The 17,180-nt window shown below is 40.4% G+C and overlaps 1 protein-coding gene across 1 annotated transcript in view; it reads right to left on the reverse strand.

The window, feature by feature from the left end:
- PDZRN4 (PDZ domain containing ring finger 4) overlaps positions 1-17,180 on the reverse strand; it is a 251,477-nt gene that overhangs the window by 124,721 nt on the left and 109,576 nt on the right. The window lies entirely within an intron of this gene.

The following is a 17,180-nucleotide window of genomic DNA, read 5'->3' on the forward strand; positions in this document are numbered from 1 at the left end:
AAAAAAAGAATTATATGCGAATCCAAAATGATGGGCAATAATAGGTTATTTCACTTAAACTGACTTGCCCACATTTTAATTCACTGGTCAGTTTTGCAGAAAGATAATGACAGGAGATGGAATTGCTGAAGGACAGCCCGAGAAGCTCTGTCAGTGAAGTAACATAAAGCTGCAGCCAGGAAGGCTCGTGCTTGAGTTTTGCTGCCCAGGTTGGCAACTGCTCTTCACTGCATAGTTACCACCTTTTCTCACCCTGTGTAGGCCATGATGAATTTTGCTGTACCATATTCCAATGCTGAGTGGAGACAAGCAGCATCTCAGCTGCCGCCACTTGAGTTGTGATATGTGAGTGGGAAAAGAGCTATGAAATGTAACTGTATTTTCACCAGGCATCAAGTTCTCATGGATGAAGGTGGAAAAGAACACCTGGGAAAGCTGGAAGAATGCCCCAGTGTGAAAATATAAGTTAAAAATGTGCCCAGATGTTCCCTGATACCTTTACTGAGTGAGAGATTTTTTCCTCTACTCTCTAATAAAAATCTATCCCAAAAGGGTTTTTTTTATGTCAAGATGGAAAAGCACACCAAATAAAACCTTTTAAAGCACACAGCATTAATGGGGGCAAGTAATGACCAGATCCCCAGGAGAAGTTCAGGACTAGGAACGGAGTGACAAAATTGAGATAAGTTTCTGCGATGTAGCTTAAATGCTCAGTCTGTGCCAAGTATCTTGTTCCTGTCCAGAAATATTTTAGCTCTTGAAATATTTTTAAGTGCATTTAAAAAAATTATTCCTGGTACAGCCGCATCTGCTCATAACAGCACTTTTATAGGACAGCTTCAATTAGAGTTGGCTCTTGATGAGCCTCATCTAGGCTGTGCTGCACGAAGCAATAAACAAGGCACTGAAAGCACATGGAGAGCTGTGGCTTCACATTGCCACCAGCCCCCACTGTAATATTTCCTCTCCTCTCGTCCCCTCCTTCTAGCATAAGCAAAGCTGTAAATGTTTTAGGGCTGTGTGATAGTCCCTGAGAAAAGCAGAGAGCATATGTAGTGTATTTTCACATGGAAAAAAAAAAAAAGGAGATCCTAATTTCTAAAGTGTGCCTTCTGTCCAAAGTATACCCTTGACACTAACTCGGCTGTGATGCAAATCACTTTACACAGATTACTCAGTCATAGATGATACCAAGGTGCCACCAGAAGGGTATTAGTCAACAATTTTTCATGAAGTCCAATTACATGTTTTCTATATAATTCCCTGACTACCCACTAAAATTTTGCTGATATTAGCCCATCCAAAAGGCATTTCAGGGACCAGGAGCACAGATAATATCCATTACAAAACCATTCTATGGTTTCTGTCAAATCTAAGTTAAATGCACAATAGGGACTGGAAACCTGCTACAAAACTGCAGATTCAGGATCCATACAAAACAAAGACACTATGCCAATACACTCTTCTTTTTAAACAGAGAGACATTCAAATATGTGAAGACTGAGCTGAAATGGATGCATCTAATGGCATAATAGTACACCACCTCTAAGTACCACTGTCACATAACTGTGAGGGCCTGCCTAGCCTGTAGATGTAACTGATACTATCTTTCTTTTCTCAAATTTCTCATGCAAATACAAAAGCAGTATCAAATATGTGGAACTTTTAATTGGAAAAAAAGGCGTCAAGTTTTTTGGCAAAATGTTCCCACCCCCTCTCTTCCCAACCAGATTTTCAAAATGCAAAATGTGTCACTTCTGAAGATGTTTAAATGGCTAGATGGTTCAAGGCACAGGTAATGGATATAAAGCCCTTCACCTGCAGGTCACTGGTTTGAATTCAACCCCAGTTGGTAGTGACCAAATGTTATTACGATGAGACAGCTGTTCAACGTTCTATCTGAAACAAGCTGGTTGTTTCACTCCAGTTCCTACCGGGTAGGTGTTTGAATCATTAAAATCACACCACTTCATTCAGTAACCTTGTTGGCAGTGTCAGCAAAGAGGCCAAGGACAGAATGGACATGGGGACTGGGTATGTTCTCCTGAATGCGTAACAGAGAGGAACACAAGCTATCACTGACTTCACTGAACTTGTTGGAGACACAAAATAGGAGTACTCCACCTTACCTTAAGCATTTCAGCCAACTACTTATTAAAGATTTCAATTCTTCTTAAGAATTTCTTATTTCATATGCATTCTCATATCATGAAAAATTATCTGAAAGACCTCAAAGTGGAAGCAAGTCCCCACAAAGAGTTGAAAAGACCAGTGTGTGTGTGTGTGTGGGGGGGGGGGATTTGTTTTGGTTTTGTACTGTCTTTATATAATGTTTGCCAAAAGAAAGGACTCAAATTGTGGTTAAAAAAAAAAAAAAAAAAACCAAACAAAAAAAAACAACTAGAAAAGCAAGAACTGTGAAGCTTTGGTATAAATTTATTTCTTATTTGTGGGATGTCCAGAGAAACAGTCATGGAAGCAAAACTTAATATAATGAATTGACCTAACTACTAGCTCTAACCGCAATCAGTGCAGGCACCTCATAGTCAGCATCCCAGAAGACAAGGGTTCACCTCCACTATTTTTAGCTAAAATTAAACAAAACTGTGACAAGCTGCTCATCAGGGTATGCTGATGGAAAATCCTTCCAAATATTTATAGACTCTGGGACATCTGCCCCTTGGGTTCATGCAGCAGGTGGTATGCTGCTTCTGTCCTGATGAGCACTTCTGGGCCCAGCAAGTCACAGGCTGAAGGAAGCATGAAGGATGTTACTAGAGCTAGCTGCATACACACCAACTATCCCTGCTTGGCAAGGTTTTCAGGAGTAAAAATGTCAAGGATGTGAAAGAAAATAGTAATTTGATGATGCTCAGCCAAGTTAAATAGAGAAAAAATGCATAGAGAACAGCTTTGAAAAGAGAGATTTAGTGTGCTCCGGAAGCCATAAATGGGAAAAAAAATTACATTACTATGTTGGGGAAATGAGTGTTATGGAACACCCCTTTTTTGCTCCACTGGAAGTTGCTTAAAGTGATTTCATTTGATGATGACACTGAAAGGTGAATGAAGAAAGTGAAAGGCTACTTCCCTCAAACCCTTCCATTTTAAAATCCTAATTACAGTCTTAGTACAGTACAACACTGTACAAACACACTTGTTTAAAGATAACACTAGTTAAGCTTATTTTGCTATGGGCAATCCCAGCAAGCTTTAAAAACAAAAAGAATACGTTTGCTCACCAGGCAGGTTTTTCCTATAACACAAATAGCAAATTCAATCTGGTGTTAAAAAAATTACTCCATTCTGAAAGCAGTTAAGAAGGGCATTTCCCCCTCAGCTTGACTTGTCAATCCTATTAAACCAAATTCTAATTAAGGGTAGAAAAGTGGCTATTTTATCTGCCAAATGAAAATAATTTAGTGCAAGTTAATGAGGGCTGGCTTATAACTGATTAGTCATTTTGATTCTCGCTTGTTACAGTGGTAGAAATTACCTTCAAAAGATACAGTAGGATCAGCAGTCATTTTCACACATTTGAGAAACAGAGCTTTCCCTTGTGACCAAATTAGTCAAGAAAATATCTGAAAACAGGAACAAGATAGGTGCAACAGCTTACAGCTAACTTGGAAAACATAAAGTACTTTGAATAATAATAATAATATCATCTAACCTATTAAGACTTGGCAATCTTTTCTCCACATCACATTTGCAACAAGTAGAGATACTTGGCCTCATTAGTCAGAGTCTATGAGACAGGGAAGACCAGTCTCACAAATAGTTACTCGCGTGAGCAGCTTTCTCTTATCATGCTATGGTGCCACACAAGACTGCTGACATGAAGATTTTCAAATCAAGTTTATACCTGACATCAGGTACATTTTTTGAAACTAAGCTCATTATAATGTGCAATGGCTAATGCTGCACAAGAACAACAAGCCCTACTAGCTCTTCACAAGTGGGTAAGGAGTTGCTCAGATGTTTCAGAAGACATCCCAGGGCAGTTTGCATTCAGTGCACTAGGACACGGGAGTGCACACAGCAAATATACCTTAAAATAGGTCACCTAAATCTATTTTATTCTTAACATTCTGGATGACTACACAGCTATGTAGGAGTTTGCATATCTCAGTAATTGTTTAAAAGCATTCAACACTGTAGTAGCAAGTGGTATGTTCTAATTCTGTGGCACCTCACCTGGTGTTGACAGCCATACACAAATTGAGTGATGACATTTCATTTTCAACATTTTGTGTAAAGATAAACATACCAAAAAGAAGTCCAAAGCCAGATCATTGGATGCTTGAAAACTCATTTTCTCATGTGGACACAGGTACCCAAATGATCAACTGGCTTCAGAAAAATAAATTAAAAACAATTACATCAAAATTGAACTGGTCATCTTACTACCTCAAGAAACCAGATTTATGATGCATTTCATTCACATGAAGCAGATGGGTCTTTTCACATACTTGCCACCATTGCAACAAAATTATATAAAGTACTTTGGCTGAAATTGCTCCAAAGAGAGCAGCATAGTTTATTGTCAACATCAACCACTGATGTTACACAATGAGAAATTACTTGGCTATTACTCTTCACGCTTAAATAATTTGATTTTGGTGTTACGACTTTACATAGATGACCTCCTCCGGAATCCAAAACAAAACCTGGAGAACAGAGGCATGAAAAAAGCATCTCCGTTTCAATATCAGAAAGCTAATGTCTGCAAGAAGTTTAGGCACTTAAGGGTTCAGAAACATACTCTAAGCTTCTAAAGTACCTGACCAGTTCCACCTGAACTTTAAATCTACCTTCAAGCCCCTAAATGACTTTGAAATCAGACCACAACAATTAGTTGCCCAAAAAATACAATGGTAACTCTGTAAACCACATACCAATACTTCTTTAAATTAACAATTTATATTCTACCTGAAACAAATCAGTGTTCGCTCTTGTCCCCTCTTTGCAATGATTTAGGACAGCTGCTGTATCGATATTTTTTAATATTTAGACTTGACATTGAAAAACACACAGTCTGCACTTATTGACATACTGTGGCACATGACACCTAATTTAAAGCAAGTCACATTGGCTCTGCATTGTACATTTTTATATTCACCTACATTTCCAGTTTACAAGGGAGTCTCAGTCATCAGTGAAAATTAATGAGGAGGTAACAAAATCAGAAAAAAATGTGGAGGTCTCCTGTAGCCTATTTACATGCAAGTTTCGCTATGACAAAAAAAAAAAATAAAGCTAGATCTTTACATAGGATTCTTTTAGGATTCAGAGCTGTAGTTATATATAATTTTGTTATTAGCTGTATGTCCACAGCCAATATGATAAGATGTTCATCATGTTAATCGTATCCAGTTCACTGTGATGGGAGTGAGGGGCTCAAGGCCACATGCCCTCCTACCCATCAGAAAACTGCCACCCCACCTGCTCTAGTCCACTTGCACACAAGAGAGAAATTAATTTGGCCACCTCAGTCAGGATATTTCCTAAGCACTAGCTTTCAGTTGAGAACACAGATATTTCTGGTTTAAAACTGCACAGCAACTTCATTGCTCTTTAATTTTGCATAGTCCCCCTGAAGCACTTTGCTACTGAACAGCCTTTAATATGATTTGAAGCAGACACAACTCCAGGGCTTTCTCATCTTCATCACTTGTTTGTTTTGACCGTGACATTTATTCAATTAGAACTGATTTGCCAATCATGCACAATGCTTCTTAAAGTCCATTTCCGTACACCAGTGAATAGCCCCATCCAGTTAGCAATGATCTTTCCACACGCCCAAAGTAAAAACCTACAAAACTGAGGAGCATACAAAGCAGCCAAGGTGCCTGTCACAAAGCATCTGCTATTTTCTTTCCTACCATTGCTCTCAGTAAATGGAAATGAAGCAGATCTATAAAATGTCTTTTGGCAAATAATCAGCTCCAACATGGCCTAACTCTGTCAGATTAATCAGTTCCTTGAAATTCACTTCATTGGAGGCATGACTCAAGTTTGTGAAAGCAGGATTCATCCCCCGATTATCACGTCAGCTCCTCCACAGCTGGAGAAGAGAGGAGAGCACACAGTCCCTATCGCACCCCTGTCACATGCTCAGTGATGGGAGAGAAGGACTTGTTAAGATTGTCAAGTACCATTCACGAATTTATGCCTGTGGAGTTGTTCCTCCTGGAAGACAACCAAATAACTCATACTTTTTGAAAATTGCTCATGACAGCTTTTCAGTCTGCTTCAGGCTGGCTCTCAGTGATGATTTGTATTTTCATATACTCCTCATACATTAAGAAATTTACACCTGTCGGGACCTGACAAAGTGTCTCCATGTTCAACCTTTTCAGGGAAATTCTTTGCTTGCAGACATTATCCAAATAAGTTTCTATCAGAATTCTGGGTGACATAACAGGTGGAAGTATAAGAAATATGCAGCAGACAAGCAGAGAATTTTAATGATAGACAGGGACTTCTGCGCTACCATAAAAGGAATGGAAATTATAATACTGATCCTTGACACTTTAAACTGCATGTGAAGCCCATGGGTAATTCTTCGGAGAAGACATAAATGTCAGTTACAAAACTTTCTTTACTACCCAGGTTGACGTCAGAATTTTTATTTCTATTTAAGGAATCAAGCTTAGGGTCAAACAAAGCAGCTCACTAAGCAAAAGTCCTGGTAAATAAGCAGGAGGAGGATGGTCATTCCCACTGGTACGTTCGTTGATAGCAAAACAGACATTTCTATCCTCCAGCCACAGTGGCCAGAAGAGGGGTGCAGGGGGACCCTTGGGGGCAGGGCTCCCTGTGCATTCAGCCAAGCTGACACACAGAAAGACAGACACTTACTACTCATCACAAAAATACTACACTTTTGAGAACCTTTTAGAAAAAAAATGTGAGCTTTGTGGCTCAGGTTCAGTATTATGTCAAGTAGCACAGTGCTAAATCCAAGTATTTCAGTCAGAAGACACCTTAGCGGCATTCCCAGCTCAGACAATACATGCTCGCTGTGTTGCACACTGGCTCCTTCAACAGGCTTACGTATCCACAAATCCTTCCCTTCATCTCCCCTTTCCTTCAGCCCCAGGAGGTTTTTGCTTTTCGACTGTGCTCCAAACACTTCATTTTCTCAAGGGAGACCACATTTACAGGAAGGCAGGGTGACGTGCTGCTGGGAGGTCACATCATGGCTTTTGTAAGAAAAACAGTGTGGGATGACTGGGGATGCTGCATGGCAGAGGCTGACATAATTTGGGATGGTAGCACAGGGAAGGGAAGCAAGCATCCCTCAGGGTTTGTTTCCAGCCTCCTTTGAGTGCTGGCTGAATGAAGACCCAAGGCAGGATGATGAGGAGGGCTCCCTGCTTCCCTTGCCTTTTGGCAGCAGAAGGATGAAGAAAGGTCAGTAGCGCTGGCAGTTTTGTTATGCTCCATTGAGCAGAAGGCAAAAGATCAAGTGCCCACCCTGTTTGCCTGTCCCACTCCACACCCACTCTCAATCCACCCACAAAAGGATTCAGTGGGCAAAAGAAAAGGAAGATGATGCTGCAGCTGGCAAGGGCCGCGGGGCAGCACCATGCTTCTCCTGGCTCCCTTCCTGGGACAGTAAACATTCGTATTCTCCCTAACATCTTAAGGCAAGTTATTCCACCCCTGTCCCTGCTGTAACTAACTATAGCAGCACTGCTGGGCAGTAATACTTAATTACCATTGCTTTTACAGTTTAATAAATGGATGGCTTACCAACGCTAAAAAGACACAATTTGTCAACTGTAAATTAATGTTATTCAAATTAACTTTGGACCATAAAGAGGCCTTTCAATGTCACTCATTCATTCAACATTTACTGCCCTTATTTTGTAACTAATATGCAAACTGCTGAATTATTTGATTTCTTCAATCTTTTTTTAATTCTTTATTACTTGGTACCTTCTATTGTACTTGAATGGTCTATCACGCCCAGCTCTTCCAAATAAAGGGATCTGTTAAAAGAAAAGGCCTGGCTGACCACTCAACAGATTCATTTTCCTCTTGCTGCAAGCCTCTCTTCTCCCTCTGATTCCATAAGGAACCAAACGTCTGATATGTATATTAGCTCCTGAACTGCCTTCTTTTGCTTAGGCAAGATGTGCAAGACGGCTAGCCCAGCAAGTTTTAAAGGTAAAGTTAACTATAACATACATGCACACACTACTGGAGTTAGAGGTGCTCATATACTTGCTTCAAAGTTTCCGAAAAGGTTACTTCAGGCCTAAAGGCAGTCAAACCAACCCCTTAACAGCACAGCCAGCTGCTGTTGGCATTACCTTTTCCAAAAGGCCACTTTCAGGTTCAGGCTACCAATCGAAGATTTCCGCTTTATTTCATTCAGAAATGCTTAACAAATTTAAAGCTGTGTGTGCACAAAGCCTTCCCAGGTTAATTGCCACATTTAGACAGTTTTAATGAAAACACTGCTTTACCTAACTGGGACAGTATTTCATCACATGCAACAGGAAGCATTTCTTTCAGGTTTCATTTTTCTTCGAAAAACCTCAGAGAAGAGCAGTTTTCTCCTTAAAAGGCAGTTGCCAAGCACTGACGTAAAAGGTGAAATATCTGAATACATGCACAAACAAATACAAAAATATATCATCCTGTATCAAGTGACTGTTTGCAATTTATTTAATTAAAAAATAATAAATATTTGTAAGTGGAGACAGACTTCTGTTCAAAGATACAGCAGTCTGTCAGGCATGGCACAGCTGATGAACACCTGCTCTAATTCTATATACAGCGTAAAGCATAATTGTTTTGCCATTCTTGCTTATCTAGGGGAGCCTCATTGCATGATTTGAGGATATGCCGACATAAAGGCTAGAAAATATTTTGAAATTGGCCTGAACACCATACAATGAAAAGGCATGGATGAAGGCAAAAAGAGATGAAAACAAAACAAAGCAAACAATAGAAGAAGTGTGACTAAGTACCATGGGATTTTATCCACTTTTTTTTAAGTGATATCTTTATTTGTGTTGGGAAAAGAAATGAAATTCCTTGTTAATGTCATAAGTAGGCATTATTACACTGGGGAAAATCCAAAACACCATGAAATGGAAAAAAATAACGCACCCCAAAATATGTAAGGGAAGTGAGTGAAATGAAAAATATGGGCAAAATACAGAATGCGAGTAAATGCAGCTATGGTCAAATTGACAGTGGACGAAAGGAAGAGAGCCACATGAACAGAAGTGCTGACAAAGAGGTTAAAAATGAGTGTTGCAAATGAAGTGATGGTGAGCGAGAGCAGCTAATTGAGCATGTTTTTTATATAGGAATGCAAAAATACATGTTTGTCACCATCAGTGAATGATTCGTGCGCATTCATTAGCAACATTCACCTCTTTCTAATAAACTGATATCTTTATATTTCAAACACTGAAAACTTACCTCTGATTTTTGAATAGAGGAGATAAGCTTCCTTTCTTCTCCCCAAAATATTAAACCAAACCCCCTAGAACAGCTATAGTGCAGTAGTGTGAGTGATCAGTTCACCTACAGAGATTGAAAGGCAGTTTGAAAGCCACCAGGGTGAAAGCCAAGATACAAATATAACTTGTATTTTTTTTACTCAGTCTACACAGATTTGGATCAATCAAGAGATTTAAAGTAGCTTTTGGTTTGGCTAGGACTAAATCCTCATGTCCTCTATGCAAGTATCTCCACTACTTTGTTACTCATGTGCTCAACTACTTCATTACATCATGTCTGTAATGAGACAGTAAAATTCACAAGCATTAAATTTTTTTCAAGTTACTCTTTTTTTTTTCTTTTCCCAATTTTTATTTTATGGTGCTTCTTATGCTTCTGCTAGATTAAAAAAAAAACCTAAGGCAGACAGCAGCTTAGCAGTACTTGATCATCCCAAATTATTCCTCCTGTTTCTATTCAACCAATACACAGTAGCTGAAAATTATCTCAGCACAAGAAATCCACTGTTAAAAGGGGAAATAAGAAATAATAATTTATTTCAGCAGAGCATCATTAATTACTATAACTAATACAAAATGCTGGGTTTTGTGTTAGGGTTTTTTTAAATCAGCCTAACAGACAATTGAAATAGGTTTGAATAGAATATTGCCCCAATGCCAAAAATCAGGAATAACATCTTTCATTGGTGAGCTTATTAAGGAATCACTGAAGAGAAAAGCAATTTCTAACAGTATTGTTAGCATCCCAATTTAAATCTGTTTCCCTGATAGAAAGCAACTTGTTTTCTCCCAAGGTCACAGAGGCTCTTCAGACTGCAAACAGAATAAAATGGGTTGGGTTGGAAGGGACCTTAAAGATCATCTAGCTCCAAATAGTTGCAAGAGTGTCTGGCGGCACAATTCCTTCCCCAGCAGCAGAGGCAGCCAGGATGAGCTTTAGTGACTTCTTGGTCTCCAGTGCAACCCAAGTAGAGAATTGCTCTCCATTTCCTAGCTGAACTGCCTTTGACCAACAGAGTATACTACAGCCTTACAACTAGATGCTTGAAATCAAGAGATGCTAGCCTGGTAACAGGCTTTATAAGTACCTAAAAGGGGCAAAACACAGTGACAGACACATTCCCTGAAAATATGGTGTGCCAAAGGAGTCAGCGCCACCACTGCAGCAGGGAGATTCCCCCACAGCCACCACCACACCTGCAGCCTCCGAGTGAGCCCAGCCCTGGGAGACAGCCTATTGCCCCACCTAGGCTTCCTTGCAAAGAAACACATTCCAAGGACAGAAAGAAAAGTTCCCCATGCTGTGTGCCTGTAAAACAGGACACACTAGGCATCAGCAGCATGAGGTGACTGTTTTACTGCAGCTTGAAGTATACTTGCTAGCAAACCATCAGCACACTACTTCACAAATAAGTGGTTGCTTCTCATTAATGTGCCACTGTGGTGCTACACTAACAGGAGGCAGGGGAGAAGCAGACAGTCCAGGTGCAACATAGATGAGATAATGGATAACCTGCAAAACAAGGGGGATATTTGTGGGGTCAATTCATGTGTTGAAAATGAGAAGTCTGAGTCACCACTTTGCAACTCCAGTGTTGTGCCGACAAGACCTACTGGGAAGTTCTCCTGGACCACACTGCCTAAACTCCACTGCAACACCAGTTTCACAGGTCACAAGATCAAATGGACAGTATTTGTGAAAGATGAAGAAATAAGGACGCAATGATAACATATCTGCTTCCACCTTTTGTGATATTTTCATTTTTTGAGTCAAATTGTCTGACATAAATCCAGTCAGAGTTGGATGAAATGTATAAAAACCCAGGAAAGGGAAGAGAGAAAATGCTAGAATATAGCAGGGGAAACCAGCACAGAACTACCAGTACTACTTCAGGATTAAGTCTTTACAGGCACATAAATGCACAAGTCAGGATACTCCACATTTATCCATGTCTAATCGCTTCAGCGTCCATCGTCCTCCTCAGGTCAAAAATGCCCAGGGGATTCTTTACCTTTTTCCTGCAGGACCGGTTGCAGCATTTTTTCCATTCTTCATTATTTCTTAAGATTTATAGCAGAACTTGCTCCGTTACAGACGTAAAAAGTCTTTTCATTGGAGGTGACAAGAGTTCTACCAGGAAAAAGGAACTCCCTCTGCTCTGTCATATTGGGGCATTCATTTGAGGGGTATACAGCCCATTTTTCTTGTTTGCGTCTAGCAGCTTAAAAAAACCCCCAAAGTAATTATAAGGTCCCCAACAAAAAGATATGAAGCAGCTGGAACAATTCTTGAGATCCCCTCTCTCTGCCCTTAACACTGGACAGGACTACTAACACGCATCAGCCTTTATTCCCTTCCTTGAATGTCATGCCATTGACACTGAACTGCCACACAGTTTTAACAAATGAAGGAGCAGGAGGATATATAGCAAAGGCCCTTAAATCCCCAGAGTACTCCAGCTATCCATTTGCCAGAGGAGAATAGGAAGCTCTTCCTGCTGAGAGCCAGGCCATCAATTCCTGAGGAATAGACGCCCTCAGTGATAGCAAGCTCTACTCTCATGGCTGGGTAGAAAACCTTCCCAACATGAGCCTCTATTCACCACTGGGTCTGCAGCCAGGCAAGCATGACACCTCTGCTCCTCCTCATAACTTCTCAGAGAAGCAACAGAGAGGAGTTAACAAACCAGAGAATGGCAGAAGAATTGCTCTAGTCTGGGGATATCAGCCTTGCCCAATAAAACAGCAGTCAGCAGGCACCATTACTGGGGAAGGACAAATGATCTGGTGTATAATATGACACTGTTTCTCCTCCCAGGGCAACCAAGTAATTGAAAAAACAAATTAGACTCTCTAGGATCAAAGAAAGAGAGGAAAGGGAAAAATAACAACATTTTCCCTCTTTCCCAGGAACCAAGGTGGGGCTCCTTGTCCCAAGTCTGCTAAAGCATACAAAATCCTTAACTAAGCAAAGGAATTCACAAATGAACATTTAATAGAAACTCCTGTACCTGTCTTATTCCTTACAACGGAAACAAACTATTCAGATTTGGTCTAGTTTTTCACTGCTCCAGTCATTAGAAACTTTATTTCTCTGCATAGCACATGCCTAATAATTTTTTTCAAGCCTCAGGACAGTACAAATGCCTCTGGTGGAAATCTTCACAGGGTGAGTTATATCTACTATCTTTCCAGGAGATAATCAGGGCGGCTCTCTTCCTCATGCAGAACGCCACACAAAGGGGTTTTACAACCAGATATGCTCAGCAGAAAACACAGTGTGAACATAGATCTCCCCTCAGAGTTTTAAGCATAGTACAAAACAATGCCATGTATTTAAAGGTAATAAAGCAATCATGATCAAAACGCCTGTGTCTTTAGCTCATCTTTTTTTTATACTTTGCACTGACTGCAATCATAATCTTAGTTTTGAGGCTGATCCTTGTTTAATACCAAATGAATCAACCTTCTATTCTTTCCATCCAAAATGGACTTGGTGATTGTTAATAGGAGATTCAAAGCAAACAGCAAGATGTCATTTGTCATTTCTCTTTTCAGCACCAAAGAAGTGACTGGCAACTGAAAAAATGGATTATACAGAGTGTTGGCACTGGCTTCATTCACACTTCTGGCCTTTACACAATAGTTGCTTTCCGATTACAGAACCATGGACTGCATAAAATAATTTACAAACCACTTTTGAAATTGTTCCTCCAAAGCTACTTGCCAGTTTTCTTTCTAATATATTTTGAATTAAATAAGCCAGTTTCTTAATAAGATTTACAATTATGAACCATATCTTTTTGCTAAGAAAGCAAAGAAGCACATGCCTAAAAGTTACCAATAAGCATTCCTATCCTGGCAAAAAGAACACATACTATCTACATTAAGCTAACTACTGACAGAAGACGTCTTCACAACAATTATTTTCAGAAAGATTGTTTCCCCCCACTGTGGCAAGTTTCTGTGGTCACAGAACCTTTCTTTTACCAGACTAATATTTAAGCTTCTATCTTTCTTTGTCTACTATTTCTGCTCTGTCAAACCTAGTAATACCCTTTTTATTGCTAAAGTCTTATAAAAAGAAACAGGTTATCCAAAAAAGAAACATTATGGTTTATCCCATTAAACACAGTAAAACTTTAAATCTCACATAAAAATAGGTCATCCAATTACATGGTAAAAGCGACATTTTTTCATTGTCCAGTACACAATATATTTACAGGAAAATTACCAGAAACCCCTCAGCTGTATCAGAACTGAACCTTATATTTAGATGCAGTCATATATTACTGCTGATAATGTGATGTCAGTGAATAGATTGGAATTTTTCACTGTCCTTTATCAAGATAAATTGTTCTGTCAATAGCAAATGGCTGGCAAGTATTAACACTCTGCACACTATATGACTTTTCATTCCAAGCAAAAATTGTATTTAATGCTTTTGCACAAAATCTATGGCCGTGACTATCCCTATTACCTATTTAACTACCTTTTAAAAGGAGGATTTATTTCTGCAAATTAGGATCTGGGTAACAAGACGGTATCATGCATCATAAACTTTAAGTCAATACAAGGCAGGACACTTGCAGTTGGAATGGGGAAATACCTTCCTCTCATCGCTTGGTCATCCAATAGCATTACCAAGCTGTGGTGGGAGCAGCTGCTCAGAGCAGAACTTTATCTTGGCGTTCTTCCACCTACACTGCCACTGCATCCCACAGTAGCAATTTGCTCATTGGCCTATTACTTTCAATAGGTATTCCAGTAATTGGCTATTTCACACTTGTAAGGCTTGAACTGGCAGAGTGCAAAGGGCAGGCAACCAGCCTGTCAGGGTCCTGCAAGCCGGTCGTCCATCAATTATCATCAGCTTTTACACGAATGAGCAAATGCTTTGAAACCTTGTTGGTTTGGATCAACTTTGCTGTGAGCGTAATTTATCCTCAAACCATGTTAAGCTCCTATCTGAAGAACAAGGAGGTTGCTATGGAGTGAGTAACATGTTTGTTGGTTGGCACGTGCTGGAGCAGGAGGCGGTGGGTGGGGGGGACGTTGTTGATTATCTGGAGGATTGCAGCTTCTACTGGGTTCTGTGGCCACCTGCTGTCCTACACCCGCTTCCTTTGCCAAGAAATACTCCAAGCAGACAAATACAGTTTATTTTATAAATGATGACTTCAAAGAAAAAAAGATCTTGCCTACAGCAGCCTGGGAAGGCTGGGGACACCTTTGAGGCAAATCGTTCCACATCTGCATTTATGACAGAGAGAAACATACCTGGAAGAAAAACAGGATTAAAGCATTCAGGTAGATTAGAAAGTTAGAGTGATCGTAACACTAACCACTTTTCTGCATTAACCCAACAGTCCGAGAGGCTCCATCTGTGACAAAGGAGTCAGAACTGAGCTCTCACATTTCCTGTAGCATTTTATTCTGCACCTTTTCATGCCAGGTTTTTTCATTACCACTATTTAAAAAGCAAAAAGGCATTCATTTTTGCCAATCTTATTTCCTATTCACTAGCCACTAGGTGGCCCAATTCTAGGTAATACAATTTATTATAAGGTCTCTGGGGTTTATTATCTACCCACTTCTTGTACAAACAACCTGTACAACTCCTTCCCAAAGGCCAGTTTGATCTGTTGACCAACCAAGAGGTCTCTCATCTAGCAACTACCCGCCTTGAGCAAAGCAGACAAACCACAGACATTAAAAAATAAACAAACAAATCTATTTTATGTGTGAATAAAATCCCAAGTACTTACAAAAGATGAGAAAAAAAACCACATACATGTTAAGAGCAAAGTGATTTAGAAAGCTGCTAAGGTTGTTCAAAAATCAATTTCAAACTTCGAGAGAACATGACTAAGGCTCTTAATAAATCCACCTCCAAATGGATCTAAGAGTTACGCACCCTTACTAGTTGAATAAATGAAGTGACACTGAAGCATATCTAATTGCAATACATCACAAGATAATCTGTCAAGCCCCAAGTGTTCAGGTCCTGTCACCCTTCTTCATCCATTATTTATACACAACCTTCATTGCCAGTGAAATCCTTATGAAGTATAGCTTGGCATCCAAATGCAGCCGTTTTAGCCACTCAGCAGATACAATCAGGAATCAAACCCGTACAAACTCTCCAAAATAGCTGTTATTTTGCTGGAGAGAGAGTTCAGAACAGAACAAACACCCCGAAGCTACAAGCGTTTTCTGCTTTGCTTAATGAGAGAGATCTACCCACCCCTGTGTCTTTGCAGTGGACACTGTGGTATGCCCTGCTGCCAAAGCTTGCTTTATATCCCATTTCAAGATACTACCTGGGGCCCCCACAGCCTTTGTTTCTTTACCCTATTTTAGATGGAAAAGCTTGCCTAGGAACACATCTCAGTGCTCTTAACAGCATCTGCTATGGTAATAGGCAAGGAAACTAATGGAGCAGCGCAATATTTTTTACTCCAAACTTGCCAAAGATGTGTGAAGGGCAAACAGTTGGACATATTTACACACATTCATGATCCAGAAAGTCTCAGTTCAGCAGCTGCTGCAGCAAAGGCAATCCTTCCCTGTTAGCTCGCTCGGCGAGCACAGCTCTGCTTTGCATCCTGCTGAGAGTGATGGGCGGTTTGCAGGGGAAGCCTTCGGAGCAATAGCCAGGCTGGGGATTTTTTGCTGACTCTCATCTTAGTGACTGAAGTCACAAATTCTTAATCACCACTTTATCACAGAAAAAACAGGGGTTCCTCCCCTTGTTCTTCTTCCCCCAACACACACACAAACACTTTTTGAATGTGAGAATAAAGATGCACATTTCATGGTACTTCAGGGGTTCAGCTAGGACCTCTGCTTAACTCATGAGGCTGCAATAACCACCCCAATCTGCTTCAGGCATGCTGCACTAGAAAATTAAAGGTGCTGTAAATTACACGGCTATATTCCTCCCACAGCCCAATTAAAGGCTTTATTATTTGTCAATAAAGTACGAAATAAAAAAGGTATCCTCCAGATAAGGCAGCTGTTGCCATTTGGCTCTGGTGAGCCTTTATTTGTGTTCTGTAAGTTTGCAGCATGAAAGTTGCTGATAGGCCATGTGCATTATTACCAAATGCCCCATGGAAACTGCTTGTGTCCCCAGGGCCAAGTCCTCAATAGCACGTCTTTTCCAGTAGGCAAGCAGTCTATTCACAGGCAGCACGATTTGTGTTATCGCTTTCTGCCTTTGTAGCTCTGAAACAGCAGACGCTGCCTCCCCGTTAACACAGCATTCTCCAGCAGCCACAGAACCCTGTCCTGAGCCAGTACCTGCTCTGTCTGCCTCTTGGTACGATGGCTGTTCTATGCAGGGGTGGCCAGAGAGATCAGTAAGATTTTTCCCTTGTATACTCAAAAGGAAACAGGACCAGGCCCCTGAGCAATACCTTCACCCTGCTGAGAGTTGCTATTGCTCATTCCTAGGCTAAAAAGGTTGGATGCTACTGTCTCTGATGCCCATATTCCCTCCCTTCCAGCTGCCCAGCAGTAACTCTGCACAGAGCTGAAGCCTCTCTCTTCTTCCTCATCACCCATTTGCACTGACTTAATTAAAACATGATTTTTTAATTTTTAAATGTAAAGAACAATGGCTCGTGGGCTCTTACTACGGCTGTATGTTTTCATCCCCAGGAACTGGTAACGGCCCTCAGGAAGCAA

The sequence above is a fragment of the Falco biarmicus genome, chromosome 5, assembly GCF_023638135.1.
Source record: "Falco biarmicus isolate bFalBia1 chromosome 5, bFalBia1.pri, whole genome shotgun sequence".
NCBI lineage: Eukaryota > Metazoa > Chordata > Aves > Falconiformes > Falconidae > Falco > Falco biarmicus.